The sequence below is a fragment of the Malania oleifera genome, chromosome 3 (genome assembly GCF_029873635.1).
Source record: "Malania oleifera isolate guangnan ecotype guangnan chromosome 3, ASM2987363v1, whole genome shotgun sequence".
Taxonomy (NCBI): Eukaryota; Viridiplantae; Streptophyta; class Magnoliopsida; order Santalales; family Ximeniaceae; genus Malania; species Malania oleifera.
This window is the reverse complement of record NC_080419.1, coordinates 89,817,312-89,833,984: the sequence shown is the minus strand read 5'-3', so window position 1 is coordinate 89,833,984 and position 16,673 is coordinate 89,817,312.

The window sequence follows — 16,673 nt, the reverse complement described above, 5'->3', positions numbered from 1 at the left end:
AACTTCAGTCGACTGAAAGTATTTTGGTCAACCGGTGCTCTCGGGTTGCTCCGAATTTTTACCACGGTTAACTATTTTTTAAACTGAGTTAATTAGGGTTAAAATGATTTAAAACAATATTAATAATACCTTACATGTCCTAACGACTATAATTTTTCCAACTTCTATAAATAGCCCATCATTTGCAAAGATTAAGGGGGGATTAGCAATCTTGATTAGGAGAAATTCTCTGAAAATCCCAAAATCCATAATACTTGTCTTTGAGCCTCCAACACTTATTCTTACCAGATCTTACTTCTCAAATATTTTTGTGAGTGTGATTTAAGTGTTGTTGTTCCTTAAGGATTGCTCTCTCAAGATTATGTTTGTATGAAATTATTTTATTTGAGAGCACATCCTCAAGTGTTCTTAGGGGGCTTTATCAATAAGTCTTTCTTAAGAAGACTTCGCTGGAGCTTCTGAGTATCGCATCGTCATTGCAATATCTTAAGAAGTTTATACAAAAATTCTTTTAAAATCACTTTCAAATATCTAGTGTAATTCATCTTGATAAATCTTTGAAGAGATATTTGTTTGTGTGATAAAAATCGTTGTTGCAATATTCATTGATTTATATCATTCGTTGAATACAAAGATTAAACTCTTTTTGCAAACAAAACATATTCATTACTTGAGCATCATACGATTGAGAAGATCTTCTAGTTGAAATATATGAGGATTGGATGATATCATTGTTTGAGCACGTTGATTGAATACCTTGTGACACAAAGATTATATTGGTTTACACACTTACGCACGCATTACACTGATAGAAAACATATTTGAGAGTTTATATATTGAACCACATTGAGCTTACTTATTATATCCTGTTGGTGGTGTATATGATTGCGCGTAATTGGGTACATATCTGCTTTACTTGAAAGCACAATCACTGTACTGTTTCATTGATTGAGCAAAAATGTTGTATTCCAGGCACAAGCCTGAAGAGGGAGACTAGCCCTTTGAAATAGTCCCGGATTAGCTTAGATCCAGTTAGGAAAGCTAGGTGCACTATCCTGTTAAGTTGTAGGTTGAGGTTAGCCCCACTAATTGACCTAATTGTAAAGGTTAAGGTCAGTCCAGTGCTAATTGACCTGATTGTATAAGGTGCCGCTCCACCCGTTAAGTGAGCTATTAGTGGAATCATTGGGCTTGCGAGCTAGAGGCGGGGACGTAGGCACAGTTGGCCGAACCCCGATAACATATCGTGGGCTTTATTTATATTTTTGCACTTTATATTTACCGCACATGTATGTTATGGTGTGAATCATGCGCTTAATTTAAATTTCCTCACATTATATTATTAGCGCATTTGGAATTGCATAGAAAGACCCTAGGTTGTATTATACGAGTATTTCATTTAACTTAGGAGATAAATTTTAAAATTCCAATTCACCCTCCCTTTTGGGAATACACCAATTCTAACATTCCCCATAACTTAAACTCTCAGCATTTTAACATATATTTGTTTGTCAATTGTGGAATATGATTGTGATAACACAGACTTATTTTCTTGAACGATTGAATAGCCTTTTCATAAGCATATCACTTGATTCTTTTGCAAAAGAACCACTTGGGATTGAATTTCGAATTGAACTATAGACCTTTTCAAAATCCTTGGACCCGTGCGATAAAGCATGATTTGTTTGATTAATGTTTGGTTGATTCAATTTTTATTTTAAAGTGTTTCTCATGTGTGTTGATTGAGGGTTGAAACTCGTAGGACTAGGTTACCTTACCCCGTCCTACATCATCTTGGTATTAGAGACTAGGTCGGATTAGGCGAACCTTCTAAGTCCCAACATCTTCATTGTCCGTCTTTCAAATTGATGTGTGATTTTACTATCAAAACCTTACCATATTCACAAATAGTAAACAAAAAAGTTGTGGGAAATTTTATTAGCTTTCTTTTGACACAAGGATCGCCTTATTTGGAGGTCTATAACAAAAGTTATGTCCCAAATACCGAAAGGTGTCCGTTGCTAAAAAGCCATTAGCAGCTCTTGGGTTTCTCGAAAAACAGGTGATGGTTTTGCCCAAGCCAGCCCACCTATATTTAGAATTTTTGATATTTGGAACTTTATTTGGTTAGGTTTACACTTGACCCTGCTTTGTGTGACCAAAAACCATTCCAAGGGCTTCCCTAGTGTGTTTGAATCCTTGTCCAACCCCTAGGATGTCTAACAAGTCAGGAATCCTTACCGAGGACGTAGGATTATTGATGAAAGAGGACAACCTATGCCTCCTAGAGAGAGACCTCCTCTCCTTTCACAATGATGATTGAATCATCAGAATGACTTTGCTAGGAGACCCCCACATCATGAGTCCTATGCCTAACATTGGGATGATGAGGACTATGACGTTGATGACCTTCATGTTAGGAGACCTTACCGTTGGGACCATCGTGATCCATACAAGGATGTAATGAGGATATAAACCCCCACCTATGATGGACAAAAAGATCCTAAAGTCTTCCAAGATTGGTTGACTGGGATGGATGCTTATTTTGATTGATGTAAGATGACCGACCCTCATCGGGTTATGTTTGCAAAAATGCGATTAACGGGGCAAGCCAAGCTCCATTGGATAAATGTCGAGCGGCAGGAAGCAAGGTTAAATCATCGACCCATTGAGCATTGGGATCTAATGAATGACAGGTTAAGAGAGAAGTATAAACCCCTTATTTATATAAAGCACATTATAGATCAACTTTACATTTTGTGTCAAGGTAACATGACTATGTTAGAATACATGAGTCAATTCGATGAGTTGTCTATAAGATGTGGTGTCTATGTGACTGTCAGTTAGCATATCTTCCAATTTTGCCTAGGACTAAAGCCTGAATTAAGGAGTAAACTATTTCCATATCATATTGGGTCCCTTGAACATGCCTATAATTTAGCATATGATTTTGAGCAAATGACTAAAAGGCCTATGGGAAAACGGTTTGATAGCTCTTCCAAAGAGTCATACTCCCAAAAGATACAAAGTTATGACAAGTACTGACCCACGCAATCAGGTTTAGTCACCTCTCGAGAGAGCAATTTCCCAGTCCAACAATCTATGGACAAAGGAAAAGCACCCCTAAACTTGGCACTTGAAAAGGAAGATAGTGAGATAAAAAAGAAGGAAAAGAGAGAAATTAGTGGAGAATCCTTGAACACCATAGGTAAAAAGCTGTCTGAGCAAGAAAGTCAAGAAACAAAGGTAGTGTTGATGGATGTTACTAAGGAGACTAAAACACCCCTTCCTGAGAAAGAAACACCCTTAGAAGTATCATCCCTACCATTTGAGTTTGATAATGTCATTCCTGAGCCACCTAGTGAGCTACCCCTCATGGAAAAGATACTGCATTGTCACAAATCTTGTTTCTTGTTCATCTTTGCCTCATTTACGACATCCTAGAGTAAACCCGATAGAACATGAGGAGCTAAAATAAGTGAATGAATTGAAGGAACATGAATTTGTTCATAAGAATTTAGTTCCACTTGCCTGCCCTACTTTCCCTAATCCCAAGAAAGGTAAAACTTTGAGCATATGCATCAATTGTAGAGTAACCAACAAAATTGACTTCAAGAATAGGTTTTCCAAAATCATTGTTTTTGATAGAGATGTGAAGCTCATAGGTTACTTTCTAAAGGCCTTGAGGACTATGTTAGGCACCAAACTCAAATTTTCTAGTGCCTATAACCCTCTGACTGATGGGAAAACCGAGGTAGTTGATAGGAGCCTTAGCAGCATATTGAGATGTTTCATAGTTGACCACAACATAGATTGGGATTTATGCCTTCTTGTAGCCAAATTTACATTCAGTAGTTCAATGGATAGGACCTCCATACTCAACCCATGTCAAGATATCACAAGATATAGTCCTAAAAAGCCTGCATATATTATTCCACTATCACTTGAGTCTAGAGTGAGTGAGCCGACTGATACTTTTGCTAAACACATACATGACTTACACTTTGAAATTAGAATGAAGATCAATCGGAACAATGAAAATTATAAATCTGTTACTGATATTCATCGTAGGTTACAAGAATTTTCAAAGGGTGATATGGTTATGATTTGTATTTGTCTCGAACGTATTCTGATAGGAAAGGAAAGAAAGTTATATGCCAAAAAAGATGGGTCCTTTCAAGATTTTATTGAAAATCAGTTCTAATGCTTATATGATTGATATTTCCATTGAAGTTGGCATTAGTAATGAGTTTAATGTTGAGGACTTAACTCCATTTCTTGAAGTATCTACTTTTGCAAAGCCACCTATTTCTAACCCTGTAGGTGATCCCACTCCATTCTCCACTCGTCATGAACCTAAACCACAGAAATTTCCTTTGCCCCCATCACCACCAATATCCAAGAACCGTGATGAAATTGAGGAAATTCTGGATAACAAAACCATGATCACATGAGCTGGATCCTATCATAAATTCTAGATAAAGTGGAGAGATAAGCCACTTTTAGAGTGCAGTTCGATTTTGAAGGAAGATCTAATTCGTTTCAACTCGAAATGTTACTCCCAGCACTTCGTCTTTAATTCTTCGAAGAAGAATTCTTTTGGGCCCGGAAGAGATGATGGAGATCGGCATGCATTACCCCTTCATTTTGTAGATGTTCTGATACGTGGACGACCTCCAGATGTCTACATTCTTCACTAACATGGTGACTACGTTTCATTCGTAGACATGGTCACACGTGGACGACCCCTGGATGTCCACAATGCTTGATAACCATTGTTGGAACTTATGGAGACACTTGAAGAACTTATGGAGACCCTTGAAGACCTTATGGAGATACTTAAGACTTTTCCAAATAAAGAAGCCCTGAGTTATGATTTTGCAATTTCGAGCTCAAGACCTTTGTGAGCCCCACATGAACCTATTGGGCCCCACATAGCTCCTCTAGGCCTCACAAAACTTAGGCTTCCCTTTTGACCTTATTTACATTTAATTAATTTCATTGAGTTGTGCTAGGTATTTAATTTATAAGTTAATGAGTTTTAATTTGTGAACAATAGGTGAGTTGTCTCCCATGCCTGTACGGGGACATTTAGGTCATTTATTGCTAGGTCTTTATTTTCCTTATATATATTACTATTATAAATGCTGGAAGATAGTTTTTGCCAAGTATTATTATTTATTGAATAAAGGTTCTTCCTTTGAAAGCTCAGAGCTTTGTTCCGATCCTTGAGATTGAGTGGCGAGAGGCTACGACATTCTCCCCGAAGATCAGTTGGTGTGAGACGAACACATCTATCCATTATATCTTCACCATCTCATATCCCCACACCGTTCGTATTCGACAACAACAACAAAACCTACGCCGATTCATCGTGATCTTGATGAATTTCTTGGTTTGATTCGAGTTCGTTGATCATTGGTAAGATATCCAACGATTCCACATGGTAATATCCATCCTAATCCAACCCTAACTTTATTTGAGATCCATGTTTAAGTCCTCATAAGCCTTTGTTTCACAAAACCCTTAAAAACCCAATTTTTATCTCCATTCCCCACTATTCAGTCGACTAACCCCAAAAGCCCTGTCAATTGAACCCATTTTAACTCTCGGTATCCCCACAAACATTCAGTCAGCTGACTAACCCATAAAGCTCAGTCAGCTAACCCTTTTCCTCTCTTGGTATCTCACCTGAATGTTCAGTCAGTCGACTGACCCTCCCAAGCCCAGTCGTCTGACCTTGTTCTGTTAGCCAAAAAAACCCCTGATTTTGTGGCCCCATGCTGTTGACCTTTCCTCTCTAGGTGACTGAAGTTCCCTAAAACTAAAATTCTCAGAATTTTAATATATATTTACTTTTCAATTTTGGAATATGATTGTGATTAAATAGACCTTTTTTATTGAATGATTGAATAGCCTTTTCATAAGCATATCACTTGATTCTTTTGTGAAAGAACCACTTAGGATTGAATTTCGAATTGAACTATAAACCTTTTCAAAATTTTGGACTCATGTGATAAAGCATGATTTGTTTGATTAATGTTTGGTCGATTCAATTCTTATTTTAAAGTGTTTCTCATGTGTGTTGATTGAGGGTTGAGTCCAACATCAATTTGACAAGAATCGGCTAACTACACCAACTGCATAGGCTATATATGGTCTTGTGCAAACCATTGCATACATCAAACTTCCTACTGCTGAGGCATAAGGAACTCTTTTCATGTCTTCCTTTTCCTTATCTTTAGAAGGACATTCCTTTATACTTAGTATGAATTGGGTAGCAAGAGGAGAGCTAACCACATGAGTGTTGTCCATATTAAACCTCTAAAGCACTTTCTCAATGTACTCCTCCTATGACAAATATAACTTCTTGGCACTCCTCTCACCACTGATTCTTATGCTAAGAATTTTCTTTGTTGGCTCCAAATCATTCATAGCAAATAACTTACTTAATTGCTTCTTCAACTGGTCAATCCTTGAAGGGTTCCTGCCAACAATTAGCATGTCATCCACATATAGCAGTAAAAATATAAAATCATCATGAGATAATTTTTTAACAAATATACAGTAATCTGAAGTTGTATTCTTTTAGCCTTGCTCCCCTATAACAGACTCAAACTTCTTGTACCACTGTCTTGGTGCTTTTTTCAAACCATATAAGCTTTTCTTTAGCCTGCACACATAATCCTTTTTTCCCTTTTACTCTGAAACCCTTTGGCTGCTTCATATAAATCTCTTCCTCCAAATCACCATGAAGGAAGGCAGTTTTTACATCCATCTGCTCAACTTCCAAGTCAAGACTAGTTACTAATGTAATGGCCCGAAGAATAATGGTATTTAAATAATAAAAAGGGAGGAAAATGGAAACAGAAACAGAAGGAGACAGTAGACTTCGTCGACAACATTGCACTTTGGGAGTAATAACTGAGGAATTTAATCAAGGACTCGTTGACAAATACAGGGGATTCGTCGATGAGGATAACATAGGGTGTCATCAACGAGGGTATGTATCATCGACGAGAAAATACCAAGAGAATTTTTTTGGGCGACTCTGAAATTCGTCGACGAAGGGGAGAGTTTGTCAAAGAATTTCCTGTTTACCTCATCGACGAGGTGATGTGGCTCGTCGATGAAGCTCAGTGTATAAATAGGGCCAACTTTCATTTTTGGTCAAAATCTTGCGCAAACATTTCTCTCTCTCTCTCCTCTATGCTCCTCCTATCTTCTCTCTACGATCTCGGGCCAAATTCTCGCCGGTTCGACGTTCTGAAGCCACCATGACGCTCTTGGCGAAGTTCTCTCCAAGTTTACCGGAGCAGATCATTAGTGGGGCTGAGTTGGAAACCATCCCAAATGTAGAGTAAGGTTTTCTACTCAGTATTTGACTATTTGACAGTTGTAGAAAGTGTAGTATGCGTAGAAATACTAAACTTTAGTTATGAAAAATGTCATTTTCAAGGTGTTGAGCGGGGAACCCTACGGGTGCAGGAGTATTTCTTTTTGGGGCTTTTCAGGAATTAGGTAAGGGGATAAACTAAGCTAGTATTTTATAGAAAATATGTATAATATTATAGCATTTGATTTCAAGGAAATTAATATATTTATATATGATTTATATTTGGAAATGCTGTTGAAAATGATGGTAGGTTAGATATATGAAAAATCCTCTTTCGTGTGGCATAAGTAGAAATTATAATGAAAAATTATTTTCTGGGAATATGATAGAGATTTGTTTGTATAATGGAAAATCGGCGTATGGGCTGAGATTTTTATATGTTTTATTGGCGTATGGGCCGTGCTATGTGTATGATTTTCCAAAATATGATCTGAGCTATGGATATAATTTACCGGTATACGGGCCATGCTATGTATATGATTTGTCAGCATATGGGCTGAGCTATGCATATGATTTGCCAGCGTACAGGCTGAGCTATGGATATGATTTGCCGGCGTACGGGCCGTGCTATGTATATGATTTTCTGGCATACGGGCTGAGCTATGGATATGATTTTCTAGCGTATGGGCTGAGTTATGGATATGATTTGCCGACGTACGGGCCGAGTTATGGTAAAATATGAAATACCGGCGTACGGGCCGATGATTTTCATGATATACGTATATATACAAAATGATATGATTGATTTGATAATTAATGGTATAAAATATCCATGTATCACTATTTCAGTATATGCTATATGATATCAGAACCTGGTTGGCTTGGTTTAGGCTAACACTTGCACAGTATCGATGCTATGTGTTCATGATTTATCATGATATTTGTGTTAACGTCATTGTATGAAGTGGTGTGAGATTGGATGGTCGATGTGGTTTTTAAGAAGTGTTTGAGCGCCCTTGGTGTACTGACCAGGTCTGGTAGACCCATCTGACTTACATACTGTACTTTTGACTTGGTAGTGGTCAGCCAACCATTGTGAGCTCTCGCCTTCGAGCCACACAACCCAGTCATGTGGGGGTAATACATGACAATAGCCAGCTAACCTACTAGGATTGTTTTGTATTATTATTATACAAGATGAGTTATGCTATGAGAATACAGTATATTCTGTCATGTTTTCATTATACATGTTTTCCCATAAATGTTATATATACAGTTTTACTGGTTATGTTTATGAATATATGTATACCACAGAAATGCTCTTGTTGCCACACCCTAGTGTTAGTTTATTTCCCTTACTGAGAGGTGTCTCACTCCAAAATTTTATAAACATTTCAGGAGCCCCTGATAGGAGAGCAGGTAAAGCTCCTTCGATTTAGTACTATTTATTTGCCATCTCCGAAGGGTAAGTTTTGCTAGGGACAGTCGAATTTTTTTGGAAATGTCGCTAGGTTTTTTATTTTGGGATGTATGTACTTAAATACAGTGGATGTAGTAACTCTAGTTTTATGATAGATGGTTTTGTATTTATGATAGTGTTGAATCACGTGTAATCTCACAGGGGGGGTGAATTGGGTATTAAAAAAGTTCTTTGGCACTTATTTACCTCTCAAGCCCTTCTTATATATTTACCAAAAACTTCTTGTTACTCAATTATGTATGTGCAAGGCTATCCAACCTATCCATGCAATATACACAATTTAAATACAGTGTTGAAAAATAAAGAGTAAAGGGAAGAGAGAAGACAAACACAATTTTACGAGGTTCAGCCGACTTGGCCTATGTCCTCGCCTTAAGCAACCACTCAAGGATTCACTAAATCCCTACTCCTTAAATTGGGACGGAGCTTCTCTTACAATCCGCTGCTTATAAGAGGCACATCTCCATCCTACTCCGTTGCTTACAAGAGATACAACTCTCTCCTCACACACTCGTTCACACACCGAACCGTGTATACAATAGAATCTGAAAAATAACACTCAAAAATTCTTCTAACAAAAGCGTGTGAGTAAAAATCAAATTCCTAATACATTAACATATGATATAACTTGAAGCTTATGAATGCATGAAAACGATACAATCGTTTTAATGTATGATATGCTTCAACACACAAATCCCTTTTTAACCAAAACTCCCAAGTAAAGATATATATAAAATGTTTTAGAGTATACTAGGGTTCTTGGTTCACTTTGCAAAAATGCACAAATATATTTGAAGTGAACTTGTTAACAAAAACTTTGTCTTGAATATTAAATCAATCAAAATCACTTAGTTTTTCTTTCAAGTATTCAATCACAAACTGTGTATATTGTTTTTCTGAAATTATCCCTCAATAGAATATATAGTTATAAGTACCACGGATATTTAATCAAGCGTTAATATATCTAAAGTATAGATCCTTTAGAAAACACACACTTGAAACAACCTTTTAATCAATCACACAACTTAAATCAAGTAATGATCTTGTTTAGAATAACTATGTATATGTATAGGCACTTTCAAGATCAACCTTTTAATCAAAATAGGTTTTTCAATAATAAGCTCTATGAATGATATATATGTATATTTATATACTCTTGAATAAAGAACAATCAACCAAGTTAAACAAGCTTTCTCAAGTAATGATCTTTTCAAAAATCAATTTTTATACGAATATGCACACTCAAGATCAAAACTTTTCTAATGATAATCAAGAGCACGTAATGACATGAGAAGTTCTTAAGAATAATAACTTGAAAGATCAAACCTCAATACTGGATTGAAGTACAGTTGAATGAATGAATGCTATTTGATTTTCGGAATAGATTTCCCCAAAGACAATGAAAGTAGAATGAAGTGCAGAAAATCGGCTCAAGTTTCTCTACAATCTTGCAATACGATGTGTTCTTCTCTTGTTTAGTGTCTTAGCAATGTTCTAGGGTTTAGATATTTAGTATATATAGTGTCTTACCCTTAGAATTGATCTCAACCATTGGATCAATGAAATATCTCGCGAGTTCTTTTAATAAAAAAACAAGTTTTTAAGTTTCCTACAAGTTCAGGCGCCTGAGGTCAAAAGCCCAGGCAACCAAAGATCCTTAAGCCTTTGAAAAACGAAGTTGGAATACAGGGTCAAGCACCTAAAAAGGGAAGTTCAGGCTCCTGAAGTGGGTTTAGGTGCCTGAGGTTCCAAGGTTAGGCGACCGAAGAGCCTTTGCCAACTTGTTGTGATTCCCATTAAATCTTCAAGCTTCTGAAGAAATTCTTCAGGTGACTGACGTGAAATTCTTGCTACCGAAGTCTCATTTTTCTCAATTTTTCCTCTCTAATTTTAAATTCTTCTTTGCTTCTTTTCTTGGGTCTTTTATAAAACAAATTTTCTATGATTTAAAAACATTTCTAAGTCCATGAAAATTTCCTAATGATGTACATGAAATGCATGAATCCTAAAATCATTCTAAGTTATGTTGAGCCTCAAATTAAATCATATGACAATGTAAGTACATGAGTTCTAAGTACCCATTCCCAAGTTGTTCTTGAACGTTGCCGCTTGTATCTTGATTCTCATAGTCTTTGAGTTCCATGGATCTTGACAAGATTTGTAAGCTTTTCTTGAAGGCTTCCATGACTCGTTATCTTTCCATGCATGCTTAATATAGTTCCTGTTCACAAACTCCATGCACAAATCAAATATCAAGTGATTTGTCATTATCAAAAAACGGATTGGACTCGTAGAGTCAATAATCTCCCCCTTTTTGATGATGACAAATGCACGAGCAAAAATATATAATGAGTTACACCTAACAAGGCTCCCCCTCAATTAATGCATCAAATAATCAATGAATGACAATATGCTCGTGTTCATACACAAAGTGTTTAGCCTAAATCCAAATAAATTATGAAATATGCTTATAATAAATATGCTCATGATGTTTCAACCATGACATCAACCAACTGTTTTTCCCCCTTTGGTTCCATTGCATTATTTTTGCTTCCAAGTTTTCTCCCCCTTTTGACATCAACAAAAAGATGTAAACAAATAAAACATGAGTAGACGCACCCTTATGTTCTTTTCCCCTTAGAGATCTTAAGGTTTTGAATGTGTCCAATTGTTGATTAATGCAATACCAAGTGATTATATCGTAAATGATGTTGCTCCCATTGAATTATATCATCTAACATGATTCTAAGCAACCTCTCGACTATGCATGAGACCTAATTCACGCCTAATTTGGATAAACCTATCCTTCATAAGTGGTTTCATGAATATATCTTCCCATTGTTCATCCGTGCATACAAACTCTAGTGTTACATCCCCTTTTTGCACATGGTCACGAAGAAAGTGATGTCGTATTTCTATGTGCTTATTTTGTGAATGTAATATGGGATTCTGTGAGATATTTATTGCACTCGTATTATCGCATCTTATAGGGATTGTTTCATAACTTAATCCAAAATCCTTCAATTGTTGCTTCATGTAAAGCGTTCGAGCACAACAACTACTTGCCGCTATGTATTCAGCCTCAGCTGTGAAAAGATCAACTGAATTTTGTTTCTTGGAAAACCAAGAGACCAAGGAGTGTCCTAAGAAATGACAAGTACCACTAGTGCTCTTCCTATCCACTTTGTTATCCGCAAAATTAGCATATGAATAAGTAAGAATCTCAAAGGATGTGTACTTAGAATACCATAACCCAATGTCCACGGTTCCTATCAAATATCTAAGTATCCGTTTAACAGCTAGCAAATGAGACTTTTTTGGAGCAGACTGAAATCTTGTGGACAAACATACGCTAAACATTATATCTGGTCTACTGGCAGTTAAGTATAACAAGCTACCTATCATTCCACGATATAGCTTGACGTCTATTGGTATACCTTGTTCATCTTTGTCTAATTTCAATGAAGCGCTCATAGGTGTACCTACTATTTTTCCGTCTTCCATATTAAACTTTTTGAGTAAGTCTATAATATACTTTGATTGATTTATGAATATTCCATGATTTTCTTGTTTGATCTAAAGTCCTACGAAGAAGTTTAGTTCACCCATCATGCTCATCTCAAATTCATTTAGCATGGTATTGGCAAATTCATTACACAATTCTTTATCTGTAGCGCCAAATATAATGTCATCTACATATACTTGCACTAGGAGAATATCATATTTCTTAGACTTTATGAATAGGGTTGTATCTATCTTTCCTCTTATAAATCCATTTTCTAATAGAAAACCGCTTAGCCTTTCATACCAAGCTCTAGGAGCTTGCTTTAAACCGTACAAGGTTTTCGTCAGTCTATACACATGATTTGGATTCTTATGGTTTTCAAAGCCTGGGGGTTGTTCTACATACACTTCTTCATTTATGTAGCCATTTAAAAATGCGCTTTTGACGTCCATTTGATATAGCTTGAAATCCTTAAAAGCTGCATATGCTAAAAGCATTCGTATGGCTTCCATCCTAGCTACAGGGGCAAATGTTTCTTCAAAATCTATACCTTCTTCTTGATTATATCCCTAAGCTACTAATCTACCTTATTTCTCACAACTACTCCATGTTCATCTTTCTTATTCTTAAATATCCATTTGGTCCCTATGATTGACTTATCCTCAGGTCTAGGAACTAAAGTTCATACTTTGTTTCTTTCAAATTGATTTAATTCTTCTTGCGTGGACAACACCCAAGATTCATCCTCTATAGCTTCACTCACATTCTTAGGTTCTTCTTGAGATAGAAATGCAAAATGACTAATCATGTTCCTAAGAGAGGAGCAAGTACTCCACGTAATGGTTCACCTATTATTTGATCTATGGGATGATTCTTTATGTATTTCCATTCTCTAGGTGGTTCATTAACCTCATTTGTAGTTTGATCAATTTCAATGGATGGTTCTTTAAGTTCATTTTTCTTTTCTGAATCATTCTCAATTAATAGTTCTTCTAGTTCCTTGTTTAATTCAATTTCATCTTCATTAGTTTTTTTGGAGAAGGGATTTGACTCATCGAACACTACATGAATAGATTCTATGACCGTCAATGTTCATTTGTTATACACTCTATAGGCTTTACTATCTAAAGCATACCCTAGGAAGATACCTTCATCTGATTTCACATCAAACTTTCCTAGATGCTCATTGTCTCTAAGCACAAAACACTTTCAACCAAAGACATGAAAATATGATATGTTTGGTCTACGACCATTCCATAATTCATAAGGAGTCTTATTAAGTGATGGTCTAATCAGAACTCTATTTAGCATATAGCAGGCGGTATTCACTGCCTCGGCCCAAAAGTATTTAGTTAATTTATGTTTGTTAAGCATAATTCTGGTCATTTCTTGTATAGACCTATTCTTCCTTTCAATTACACCATTCTGTTGTGGTGTTCTAGGAGCTGAAAAATTATGGGCAATTCCTAATGAATTACAATAGTCTTCCATGCCTTGATTTTTAAATTCTCTACCCCTATCACTTCAAATTTTAGTAATTGTGTATCCCTTTTCATTTTGGACTTTCTTGCACAGGTTTATAAATTTTTCACATGCTTCATCTTTGTGACCTAAGAATAGTACCCATGTGTATCTTGAAAAATCATCAACTATGACAAAAGCGTATGACTTTCCTCCTAAACTCTGAATTGGGTTTGGTCCAAATAAGTCTAAGTGTAGCATTTGAAGTGGCCTAGTAGTGGAGATCTCTTTCTTATTCTTAAAGCTTGTTCTTGCTTATTTTTTTAGTTGGCATGCATCGCAGATTTTATCTTTCACAAATTTAGTCTTAGGCAGTCCCTTAACTAATTCTTTCTTAACTAGTTTTGAGATTAAATCCATGTTTGCGTGTCCTAGTCTCCTATGCCAAATCCAGCTTATTTCATTCATAACAGATAAGCATGTCACCCTCTGTGAAGTTAAGTTATCAAAGGTTGTGGTATATACGTTTTCATGACGCTTAGCAATGAACAGTATCTTATTATCAGTTTTGTGTTCAACTATGCACTTGTCATGTTCAAATGATACTTTGTAGCCTTTATCACATAGTTGACTTATGCTCAATAAATTGTGCTTTAAACCTTCAACTAATAAAGCATCATCACTAATCAAGTGACGGATCATTACCGACTTTACCGACACCTGTGATCCTTCCCTTAGCATTATCTCCAAAAGTAACAAATCCTTCATCCTTGAGTATGATGGATGTGAATTTTGTTTTATCCCCGGTCATGTGACGCGAGCATCCGCTATCCATATACCATTTATCTTTTGAGAATGCTGATCTTAAGCAAACCTACAAGGCACAATTAAACAACTAGCTTTGGTACATAGATTGTCTTGGGTCCTGGGGAATTAGTGCTAGATTGACCTTTGACCTTCCATACTTTCTTTATTTTTACATCTTTATTTTTGAAAGGATAGTCAAATTGTACGTGACCCAACCTTCTACATTTAAAACATGTAGTATTTCTATAATGATTCTTGGTTGGAACATATGACTTTGATTCTTTTGTAAAATATCCCATGTAAGATATCTTTTCTTTATATTTTCTTTACCATTAAAACCGTGCCCTTCTTTTTCTAGGGAATTTCTTTGAGATCCTAGGAGCTTTTAAAAATTGTTTTGTCCTTCAAAAAATTTCTAGATAATTTCAGATTTATCTTTCAAATCCTTTTCTAACTCCTCAACTTTCAAATCTTTATCTTTTATGAAAGATGCATGGAATTCATTTTGGTGTTCAACTAGATTTGAAAGTTCTTTGACTTTGCTTCTCAACTCAGAAATTTTCTTTGTTTTCTTCTCAAGCATTTTAATAGTGTTCAGGTATTCTTGTTTCAATTCATCATATGATTGTGCCATTAGACACAGATTGGACACAGATTGGCAACCTCGTCGTCACTGGATTCAGATCTGAACTGCAAGTGTTGTGTGTATCCCAGCTGACTTTCAGCGCCTTCTTCTTTTTCTTTGAAGCTTTTATAAGCTTGGGGCACTCAGGCTTGATGTGTCCAACTTCTCGGCAGTCGTAGCATGTTAGTGGATCCTCCTTCTTTTTCTTCATGCTTTGCTCCCCTCTTTCTGATTTAGAGTTCCAGAATTTTCTGTTGAACTTTTTGTTCTTCTTCAAGAACTTCCCGAACTTCTTTGTTAGTAAGGCCATGTCATCATCTGTTTCGAAATCGCTTCCTTCACTTGAATAGCTTAATGATGCCTTAAGTGTAGTGACCTTCTTAGCTTTGCTTTACTCCTTTTTCCTCTCGTTTATTGCCAGCTCATAGGTGATGAGTGATCCAATGAGTTCATCCACCAACATCTCCTTGAGATTTCTCCCTTCTGCTATTGCCGTAACTTTCGCTTCCCACACTGGAGGTAATCTCTTGAGTATTTGCCTGATCAACTCATAAGTAAGGTAAGTTTTTCCAAGAGCATTTAAAGAGTTAATGATGTGTGTGAATCTAGTGTACATGGATTGAATGGATTCATTAATTGTCATTTTAAGCGCTTCATATTCACTAGTGACCATGTTTATCCAACTATCCTTGACTTCCTTAGTGCCTTCATATGTAACTTCTAATTTTTCCAAAATTTCTTTAGCTAAGTTACATGCCATTACCCTATTAAATTCATTGACATCTAATGCACAAAAAAGTAAGTTCATGGCAGTGGCATTGATTTGAACTGACTTCCAATACTCCTCAGTATATTTATCTTTAGTTTTAGGTACATTAATCTTATCAATTACTTTCATGGGAATATGACTTCCCTTAGTTACTATTTTCCAAACCTTCCAATCTACGTTCAGTAGATAAATGCTCATCCTACGTTTCCAATAGGTGTAATTTACACCACAGAAAATGGGTGGTCTAGTGGATGAGTGTCCCTCACCGAATGGAGTTACACCAATATGTGCCATGTGATCGTTTTACAAATTAACTATCAAGTCTAAGTAAACCCGCTCTAATACCAAATGTTGAATCAGGTGTAATCCCAAAAGAGGGGGGTGAATTGGGTATTAAAAAAATTCTTTGGAACTTATTTACCTCTTAAACCCTTCTTATATATTTACCAAAAACTTCTTGTCACTCAATTATGTATGTGTAAGGCTATCCAACCTATCCATGCAATATACACAATTTAAATGCTGTGCTGAAAAATAAAGAGTAAAGGGAAGAGAGAAGACAAACACAATTTTACGAGGTTCAGCCGACTTGGCCTACGTCCTCACCTAGAGCAACCACTCAAGGATTCACTAAATCCCTGCTCCTTAAATTGGGACGGAGCTTCCCTTACAATCCGTTGCTTACAAGAG